This window comes from Seriola aureovittata, chromosome 5 (assembly GCF_021018895.1).
Source record: "Seriola aureovittata isolate HTS-2021-v1 ecotype China chromosome 5, ASM2101889v1, whole genome shotgun sequence".
NCBI lineage: Eukaryota > Metazoa > Chordata > Actinopteri > Carangiformes > Carangidae > Seriola > Seriola aureovittata.
In genome coordinates this window covers 8,852,729-8,863,984 of record NC_079368.1, presented here as the reverse complement: position 1 = coordinate 8,863,984, position 11,256 = coordinate 8,852,729, and the positions used below count along the sequence as shown (strand labels likewise).

The window sequence follows — 11,256 nt, the reverse complement described above, 5'->3', positions numbered from 1 at the left end:
AGTTAAGCAGACAATTATAGGACACAGCAAGGACATTAAGAGTGGTGCACAGTTGTAAGGCATAAGGGATGTTGGGGGTTGATGTATCTGGGAATTTGTGATCATTGCAGGAATGTCACCGCGTGGATATAAAACTGGAAAATATAAAGAATGATACAACTAACAGGGGCACCGCAGAACAGAGACTGCCAAGTGCATAATAAGGGATCCAGCTGTAATTTAATCATGATCATATCTTAAATCAATCTTTTGTCAGTGTAAAATGGATGAATGATGCCGTAACAAAAGCCATCTCACAACAGTAAATCACTTGATCAGCTCATTTAGTAGATGCACACCATTTATTAAAAAGGAGCACTTCATTAAATATTTTGGACCATATCTTCAATAGAGGTACCAAATTCCAGCTGATTTGTAGCATTTGTGGCCTTAAAATCCCTGACCTACTTCTGTGATTTACACAGCAGACACAAAATTCTGTTTCTATCCACTTGAACTTCCAAAGATTTCCTCCATCACCAAGCAACCATCTACAGAGCCTTGCCTCACCCATCTACTCCGATGAATATTTTATAAAGATGCAAAGATTTTCCTCCTTCTTAGTGTGTAATCAAATGCACACAGCGCTGCAGGGATTTAAGGAAGAGATATAAAGTCACATCTTAAGGAAGAAATCCATTTTTCTCGAGCCTTGCATTCATTTTGGAATCAATGTGCCTCTCAAGAGGCTGGCTATTCGAATCACACACACAAACACACACACACACACACACACACACACACACACACACACATACACACACAAGCACACACACACACTGGAAGCCTTTTTGTTAATTTTGATCTTCTGATCTTTAAATGCGCTTAGACAGTAGCATTAATGGACTGTAGGTACTTAGTAATCAGAAGGCTATCATGTAATGGTGCTTAAGTGAACACTTATGAAACATGTTAATTAGAAGACAAAATAAAGGTCAAAGCAGTGATCAGAACATAATATTTAACACAATACTTAATATATACAGTTTTCAAAAGTTCTTGTCTATTATTCTTACACATTTAGCACCAACAAAACAGACTCATTGCACTTGGTAAATTTGACCATGACTTCTAAGTTTCAAGTGACTAATGTAATAACTTTTCGCATTCTTGCTCAGAGCTGATCTTTGTGATTGAATCTTACAATTTGTTATAATTTCACAGATACCATTTGAGAAGGGAAACAGCAATAAAGTAAAATACTGAGAAGTGATTAATGTAATACACATTATACACATTTTTCTATAATCATATTGTTTCTGCACAGCTGTATTTCCATTAGAGTGAATTCAACACCCTGTGAATATCTGACACAGTGTTTTTTGTTTTGTTTTGTTTTTTTCCTTGGAACTGTTGGCACAGTGTGCAATCCATTTGGGTCCTCTTGTTATTTTTATTGTCATGTTTGAAATGCTGTAATGCTGAACTGTTTTAATTAGTACTCTGCACTTTATGGAGATCATTGTTCACGCTTGCCTAATTATGTTTAGATGGCCCAAATCTCCATCAAAGGAAACCATTATCCTACATCGATGGTGAAGCGACGGGATTCCATCTTCACCCCCTAGACAAGGCTATTACTGCTCTGCCTTGGCTTGGACACGCTAAATAAACACATCAATTTCATAGGTCTGGAAAGTTAGAGATTGAGGGGAGATTGTAGTTATCAGCTGCATATGGTTGATACAGATACTGTACTGTACATCACAAGTGTTTTTGCACCAGGCTAGATCGACCAGCAGAGGATTGTGCTCTCTGATTCCTCTGACCGCCGTTTAACCACAAACCTTCTTCTGATGGGAAGGAATGAAACATTATCCATCCATTACTTACATATTCCTTTGTAATGCCTTCCTAATGGTGGTATTTAAGAGCAGTGGGGGAGGAGTATGATTGGTGATGTAGTTTTTTTTTTTTTTTGTATGCATCCTTGCCTGAGAGCCTAGTGAATGTGATGGTTTCAGATTTGATTAGGCAGCCCAGGGGCCTCAGCAGTCCAGCCCTGCAATGGGCCGGCAGGGGCCTTGTACAGGCGTCTCATTGCTCACCATGCCTCAGTGGTGATGTACACATCGAGTGTGACCGCCCGCTTGATTTAAACAGCAGTCCAGCCTCGATGTGGGAGTGCACTCACTCAGTGCAATATTGTGGCCCATTCATCCACTAACCACTGGACATTGGTCTCTGCCAAATACATCGGGCTTGCCACCACATTTGTGTTTGGAGTGAGTAAATGGATGGAGTACGAGCGCCATGAGACTTTATGCTTGTGTGCTTTGTTCCCTTAACACTGCACAAATCAAATTTCAGCACCAACATTGACAAGAGTAGATTAGGTGTTACAGTGTTAATCCAATCCAATAAATGAACACTTCATTTGAATATGATCTTATTCACTGTCTTCCTTGTTGACGATCTGCTTTCATCTCTTTTATGTTAGCTAGTACACAAAGCTTTATAGGTAGCCCTGGTTTGTGAGACTATCTTATTTTGACATACAAAATAACAAAAACCCTCTCTTACAAATGTAAAGCTGAACAAACAATAAACAACGAAACACACCTCTCCTCACTTCAATACAGTCAGGAGTTTTGTTGCTATCAGCCTTATTTGCCTGGTGTGACCAGAGGAGTGTAGTAGCTAATATTAGCTAATGTTAGCTAGCTTTACATAGATATTGCTGTAACTGACATCAACGATCAGCTGACTCCTCTCTACTTGTGCTACATTTTCACACGTGTTTTAGCATTCACCCTTAAACCGTCATCTCCACTTGTTCCTGTCCAGCAAAACGTTACATACTGTGAACTTGCTTTAAAGGGGCTATTTGTAAGTTTTCACTGCCGCCAAATGTGTTTCTCGCTGGAAGAGAGTGTCGGTGATTGTCGCTTGACAAGGGATTCAAACATTGTTGTTGTTATAGTACAAGATGTTATGATACGCCCTTCGAGTAGCGCTACGTCTTCAGGGCAGCTCGGAGGCTACTTCTAGTCGTTATCAGAAAGTGACGGACTGGCTGGTGCTAGCTCGTTAGCATGCTAACTTCAGTAGAAGAAAAGGCAACAGTTACCGTTAGCGTTGCAAACCACCGCTGGAGACAGCTCTTGGTGAGTAAGTGTGATGCTGAACTCGCAATGTTTCTTCTAGACTATAAGTAAACAGCTGTTAATGTTAAAGATACGTAGCAATTGCAAAATTGCTTTTTTAATGTTAGCAACTGAATAGCCAGTAAATATAGCTTTGGTAAAAATAAAGGCGGAAATAGTTTTACTATGTTATGTTTACAATTTACAGTATATTGCTGGTGATGGTGGTGTTTTGAGTTAGACTAATATCATGAGTGCCTGAGAGTGTGCCTCATATTTCCATGTTCAGTTTTTTATAACATTCAACCTAGTAAAAGTGTAATACTTCAGACTTTAGAATAAAAAAGCTCTGTATGACCCATTTTAGTGGATCCTCAGTGTATACTTATGATTGAACAAAATATCCTTTGACAAGATAGTGTTATCATGGAAAAACATACTGAACTGATCTCTTTATTATGTCTACCCTTGTACAAACAATAAAATACATTACATTTCACAATCCATCAATGTATCCCTACAGTCCAGACAAAATGAGTTTAACTATTCACTGGTGTCACATAGATCATTTTAACATCAAGGATTATGGGCTGCGTTAATTCTTACAGTAATACAACTTAATACTGCGCAGTAAATCCAGACTTTTTTTTGTAGAAAATTACTGTGTGATGATGTTTGACCGACTGATGAAGTTACAGTAAATGTTTCTCATGACAACCACATCATCCTGGTGTCATCATCAAGATTGTGTGTTCTAGTCACCCACTGTGGGTGCTCAAGTTATGTCCAATTGGCTAAAAACAACTGAAACTATTTTGGGGTGAGATCACCCATGTCTCCAACAGTGCACATCTCACTTGCAAAGTCATGCACAGCTTGTGTTCTGCCTACGAAAGGGTAATGACGAAATGCACAATAAGGATTTTTTTCATGTTTTGAAATCTCTTATTCATTGCTCTGTACCAAAAAATGATCCTATTTGCAATTTAGTGGCCTTGTAAACTAGCCCACCCATCACACCATTTCTTTATGTGAGAGCATAGCAGCCTGTGAGCTTTTAAGTTATATTTAGAAATTCAATTCTTTACTCAGACCCTGAGCCTACAGGCCTTTGCTTTGCACAAAATGAGCAAAGTTATTTTCATTTCCTAATGGTCACCACAGCCAAGCAGTAATGAGCAGGGCCAAGGAGGATTGTTATTTTCTTAAGGATCAAATTAAAAAAAAGAAAGAAAATCCTGAGTGGTTCCATCATTACAAAGGGAAGCCTAGAGGAGAGTTTGCAGTTCATTAGTCTACATGCTTGGTCCTCCTGGTCCTACAGGGTGAGGGAATATGGCTGATAAATTGTGCATCCATTCACTTCCACAGTGCTAGTTGTCATTAAAGGCCCAATCTGGAATTGGAATATAGTGCGACCTTTGAGATCCACCTGCTGCTGTAGCTGTGTTTTTATTTATTTTGTAGGGCTGGGGACTTTTATAATTCCCAGAGAGGATGGCTGACTTCCTGAAATAAAGACTACCAGGTATGTAATAGCCTTTAAATGTATTTCAAAGCTGCAAATGATACAGTTATGTAAAGTTGGATCTGGACCTGCATTTTATATGCAGATTTCTTTATATCATGCTGATTTATGCTTCTAGAAATCCTGTGTATTTTGGTGTACACAAATATATGTAATGTATGTATACATCCATAGTGGATTTAATATACTTTACATTCCATTACTGCATCTGGTTCAGTGCAGCATGGCTCATTGAGATTGCTTGTAGATACAGTCGGTGATGCTTGATTCACTTGAGGCCACTGCTGTACATCAAATAGAGGTAAAGCTGCCAGGTACATGATGTAGCTTTCACAGTTTTGGAGTCTTCACTGTGTCGCTGTGATGAAGGATGACATGTGGAGTATGACATCATGCTGGTGGGCAGCTTTTTTGAGCTCTGTACCAGAGAGGTCACTGGTCTCCTAATGACTTCCTCGGGGTTCATAGCAGGCCTCCTTCTGTGCAGCCCATAGGGTCTCCCCCTCCTCTACCCAGCGCACGGCTCACCCAACATGGTCAGCTCAACGCTTGGCTAGCCTCTCTGCTCATTGTTGTTAATCAAGAAATGGTAGGCTTAAGGATGCAGTAAGTCAGTTCATGCATGCCCAGTGGGGTCCTTTTTGTCAGACAGTCAGATGAAGCCGAGTGGAAAAAGCCTCTTGTACTGTATAAACACACATACAGAGCAGCTGTGTAGGGAAATGATGGCTACCACTGGCTGGATTGTGTATGAGACAATCACATATTCAGCTTACATGGACAGAAGCTCTTGTACTTGATGTATTATTGGATACACTTGTGATATTACAACAGCAGGTTCTCAGATCATCAAAGCAATACATTTTCAGCACACTATATATATGTATTCTGCATCCAAGTAATGGACCACAGGATGAGAGTGGGTTTTTTTCTTACTACTTGTGCATCTAAAGGCAGGATGAGAGGCATGTAAATCAGGCAGCCCATGTACTTCTTTAATATTTAACATAGGTTATTAGACAGGGCAAAGATTTGACCCCCCGAGCGCTTCTGCACATCACATGAATAACTAATGTTGGCTGATTATGTTAATCAGTAGTACTAGGCAGTGATGACCAGGAACGCAGCATCAGTGCTGCAGGAGAGAGCTATAATCTCAGACGCATCACAAAAACACAGCCCGAGCCCATCATTAGCTCTGAAACACAGTTTCTGCACAGTGTGTGCAGCACAGGGTGATTTACACTTCACACGCTCAGCTTGAATTTTCCTTTAATATGTATACTAGAGATAATAAACATGCTGCATTTGTGAAGCTACTTGCTGTGATCTCCCTTAACAGATAATCAAATATTTGCATAATGATTGGAACACTGAAGCTACACCAGGCAACTCTGCATGTCAGCAGATACAAATGGCAGCAAGAGGAAACGGAAAATGTTAAACTTCAATATCTAGAAGTCACATAATGTGGCTACAGTTAAGTCAAACACTCCAGCTTATGATATCAGCCATGCATGACGCCAAATTATACAAAAGACACAGCAAGATTATCAGTGGGTCCAACTCTTAGGAAAAGTACATATTTCACTCAAAGGTGTACATACAGTGTACAGTGTAACATCCTAATTATAGTTTGGACGAGACACCTCTGTTACGGTCTCAGTTTGTGCGACTGATAGCAGCTTTCTGTTGGAGCATTCTTCAGTGTGTCTGTGTGCATTCAACAGCCATGCCAGCTCTGACATTTTTATCATATGACTGAGTGAACTTTAGGTGCACTCTACAAAAATGCCTACATTTTTTTTTTTTTTTTTTCAAACACAACAGTGCTGATTTTAAAAGCTTATTGCTGCGTCATAAAGCAAGCGCCTGTCTTCTCCCTTGTTTGTTTTGAGCCAAAGATAAAAACATACTTTTGGAAAGCCATTTAGAGGTAGAAGTGGGTTGATCGTGGCTATATTCCATCCCCATCACCAGAGTTCTTTGGCCTCCACCATAAAGAATTCCAACGAGACAATTTTGCGCAGTGTGGGGTGAGCTGACAGGGAGTGTTATTAAAGCGCAGGGTGCTGACCGCTCTCAAAGTTATTAAAGTGCTGTGAGATTGTGTCTGTGATAGCCCTGCCGGTCGGGATGTCCTTCACACACACACAGGTACATTACAGTGGGGATGCGGTCATCGCGGAAGGGGTGGGGGTGGGTGGGTGGGGGGTGGAGGGATACAGATAGACACGCCAGGACTCACTATGGAGCATTGTCATTGTCTTCATTCCCCCATTAACGATAACCGTAGTAAACCTCTGGCTGAAGATTCTCTCCACTATAAGTGTAAATAATTCAGAATTATAGTCTCCAAACATTTTCAAAGTTAGGAGCTCAATGGCAGTTCAGCATCAATGGCATCAAACCTCTACGTATATAGAGTGCCTACTCAATTTAAATGTAATTTTATGAGGGTGAATTAGAATAATGTGGAACACTTGTGGCAATTGACAGTTCACCAATATATTTTGATATGAAGCCAATACATTACATCCACACCCAATACCATCCTGAAATCCTCAAAGTGTTTCATAACATATCACAAAGGAGAATGCAGATCTAACACTCCAGCATTCCTTGTGCCAAATTATCCCAGATTATTCCTAACGTAGGACAGATCAGGCTGAAGTCTGGGACACTCATTAGAAGACTGGAAAAGTCAATGCCCTTAATCTTAGTTCATACAGTAAAAACTTCTCTGGTCAATGACTTTCTATGCCAGAGACTATGCACATGTTTGGTCATTTCAGTAATTCCTTTGTTTTTGCTGTTACAATCCCTTGTAGACCTATGTGTCTGCATGTTATGTGAAAAATGGAATGTATGTGGAAAATCAAACAATATGTCAAACAAACAAAAGACTATAATTGCTGAATATAATAGTATAATTTGCAATCTGCCTAAAAATAATAAAAAACTAACCAGTACAACACTAAGATCTCAGAATAACTATGGGTATTACACATCTAATGTGCTTAAATGTGTATTTCGCAATTTAATAAGGTATCTGACTGTCCCATATTAGTGAAATCATGCTATCCCGCATTTCAAACCACATTTTCCAAAGTGGGTCAATTAAAAATTGACTGAAATAAAAAATATGAAGCATGTTTATGACATTATCGCATATTTTGATGCATGAATACATCATAAACACAATCAAATAACAATGGGCAACATTGCTTAATTTATGGCATTTTTATATCCTTAACATTAACTTATCTCAAATTTGCCTCTGACCTTTGACCTTTGACTGGACTTCCACCACCAGTACTTCCTGTTGGAAAATTGCCACACCTCAGTCTATGTCATGTGTCCAGTGATTTCAATCACATGGTAACACTTTGATGACTTTGTGCAGTAAACATGAAGCTGTTGTCTCTGTCCAGTGGCAACAAAATCTGCGTACCTGCCCCTCGTAAGCTCACTGAATGACATATTATATGTCTGTTTGACTACACATTTAACTGGGGCTCAAGTGCTGTATCATCACTTTGGCATGCGCAGTGACTCCTTAGGCAAGGTCTGTTGGTAGTATCATCGTATTTAGATATGACGATGGTATCTATATTCTTAGCTAACTCAACAATAAAGCAAATGAACACATTCCCATAATGTCAAACAATGTGAGCTTCTTTAGTTTTGTTTTCTTTTTATGTTTGTTGAAAAAATTAATTTAACATATTAAAGAAAGTATCTCTTCCCGTTGGGCAGATTTATTTATGGGGAAGACCTAGCTAATGTGTGTTTAGAAAAGCAATTATAAGATTTTATAAAGAAGCTAACTGTCAATGGTACAGGCTGCAAAAAAAAGAGCAGCAAAACATGATGATTTACATAAAAATGATGTGAACATTACTTGAAAAAAAAAAAAATTTGTGAAATGTAAACAAAACTCAAAATGCTCGGATATTCACCAAACTAAGAAAGCTAAAGACTTGGTGTGCTGTATGTCTTTGGTTCAGCCCCTAGGTGAGTCTCAGATTTGAATGTGGGGGCAGTTGCCTGTGTAAAATGATAGTCAAATGGGAGGAGGGCTAATGGACTGATTCTGTGGGTTTTAGAGGAGAGGGAAGAAGCCTGCAACATCAATCTGCTGTCTGCTCCTTCTCAATCTGTTTCAGCTCCACTCTGACATGACAGCATGGGGGACTACAGCCCTCGATTCATCACTGGGTCTGGAAATAACAGGACACCTCCAGTTTGTCATACTAGATTAGTCTGTGGCCCGTAACCACTGTCCTTAATAGAGTCTCCAGCGTTTCATCTGAGGTGTCCACTAGACCACCACTGTAGACCTCAGGGGGAACACAGAGGGTGTATCGACATCCCTTGTACTGGCTTATGTGTGAGTGTATTTTACTTCCGCTGTAGAATCGATAAAGAACCAAAGCCATTTACAGCTTCTGCCATTAAAAGAAAAATATTTCCTGCTCTAAAAATTCCAAAACCTGCAATCAACAAGAGACAATTTTAGTCTTTAATGTGAGGATTTGCATGGATCATCGACTGTCAAGAATGACCTGTGTGCAGCCCTCAGAGATACTCAGTCACAATTCTCCAGGGACAATAAGTCTATATCCCGCACATAAAATCAATCGATTGTAATCCATAGTATTTCTTAATTGGTGATTAGCTGTTACTTTGTGGATCACAGGTCCTGGCAGTGGAATTAGCCTTGGTCTTTAATAACTGCTTGACCAGCCAGTGGGGAAGTGTAATGGACAGTGCAGGGTTAGGCCAGGACTGTGATGCAGTAGCTCCTCACCGCTTCCCCTCCTGACCTTGACTGGCAGTATGGCTCTTTGAAAATCTAAGTGCCCATCTTACAGCATGCCTGAAGCAATTTAGGAGTCCATACACATTCATATAAGTCGTACCTATTGATTCTTTTGCTGCTGTTCACACACAGTCTGGCAATGTAGAGTTTCAATTATCACTATGTGACCTGCCATTGTCTGGGGAAAATGTGATACATAGCTGAGGAATCTTAAAGTTTGCAGAAAAAAAGAACAAAAAATCTGCACCTGTACGTATTGAATAAAGAGACCCTGTGGACATAATTTAAGAAGAGCTTGTAACTTTTTAGAAACAAACTTGATTTCCAGACTTGTATGCAGTGGAAACCTCAACTCTCCAAGTGCAAAGAGGAAATTCAAAATAAACCTTAACTAGACAAATAGACCAGTTTACGCATCAACTAAAGCTCAATGATTTCTCCATGTAACTATTGTCAGTTTTGCCTGCAGACATACCGTCTATAGACAACAGAGTCAGGGCCCCTGATGGATACACCACTGCTGGGGGGTTGCTTATTTAGACTGGGATGATGTGCGCTGTCTCTGGCTCCAGAGGCTGCCCCTCTTCCTGTTTACCTGGGAGTCCTTTGGGGTGAGGTTGAGCTGAAAAGCCCAGTCGGAGCCAGTCAAAGGGAGCGTGGCGCAGTCTTGACCCTGGCGCTCCACTCATTGTGTAGTGCAGCGGTGTAATGAGGCCCTGTGTGGATATTGATATGACAGAACAAAAGGCCAAGGTGCAGTAAGGACAGCAATCCACACGTTTCACACCATTTGTTTTTCACACCGTATCCATCACATTAATGGGTCACCTTTCTGTGACAGCTCATGATTACCTGCTTACCCATGGAGAGAAAAGGGGGTGAGAGAGAGAGAGAAAAAGAGAGAGAGAAAGAGAGAGAGAGAGCCTGGTAAGTGCAAGGAGAGAGAGAGCGATAGGCAGGAAGATAGTGAGGGTGCTCCAGTACTGAGGGTAAAGGGTGAGTTGGGGTTGGAAGGGGGCTCAGGGATTGGGGGGGATGGGAACCTACTGCCATTTTTTTATACTTTCATGAAGATTGGCTCCGGCCCTGTCATCATCCCCACAGAGTGAATTTATGACGGGTCAGCTCTCCATGTAGTCACCTGATGGATGGAGAACATCCAAGTTTATTTGGGGCAAAGTGGAAATGGCTGAACAATTCCCCAAAGCACCGATAGATTCTTTTTTCTACTTTATTTTTTTTTTTTCTAAGTGAAATGCATCAGAGTTACTGAAAAAGATCATTGTCACTTGTAAAAATAAACAAAAAAACAAAAAAACAAAACCCAAGATCTCTTTGTTATTATTCTCATTTTTTACCTTCTTTATACCATTTTTTAATTGTCTTGTTTATGAGGAATTCTAGGAGCATAAAACATCTACTATCCCTGCTAAGTGAATAATTATTGGCAATAAAATACTAGCGAGCAAAGGTTTTTTTCCCATTGATCACATATCTTGATATTTGCTCTGTTTTTTTTCTCCATCTCTCTGTTGATTATTGCCCATGCATGGCTCATTTGCTGTAATGTCCAGCAATTTCTGATGCTGAAAATCTTGACTTGGATATATTTTATTGCTGCAACAACGAGTCTGCTGCTGATACTTTGAAAGGAAGATTTATACGGAATATCAATTTCTTCTAATGAAGGCAGTTTTGACATTCGCTCTGGTCTCACTTGGACATTACAAACTATTGCAGAGGTATACTTAAGTTTGATTTCCAAAAGTTCCAACACA

The 11,256-nt window shown here is 40.0% G+C and overlaps 1 long non-coding RNA gene across 1 annotated transcript; it reads left to right on the top strand.

Moving 5' to 3' along the window:
• Positions 1–2,784: 2,784 nt before the first annotated feature.
• LOC130169883 (uncharacterized) lies at positions 2,785–10,787 on the top strand. Its single transcript, XR_008827900.1, has 3 exons — positions 2,785–3,146; positions 4,593–4,653; positions 8,823–10,787. It is a non-coding gene; the product is annotated as an uncharacterized LOC130169883 (long non-coding RNA).
• Positions 10,788–11,256: the final 469 nt, after the last annotated feature.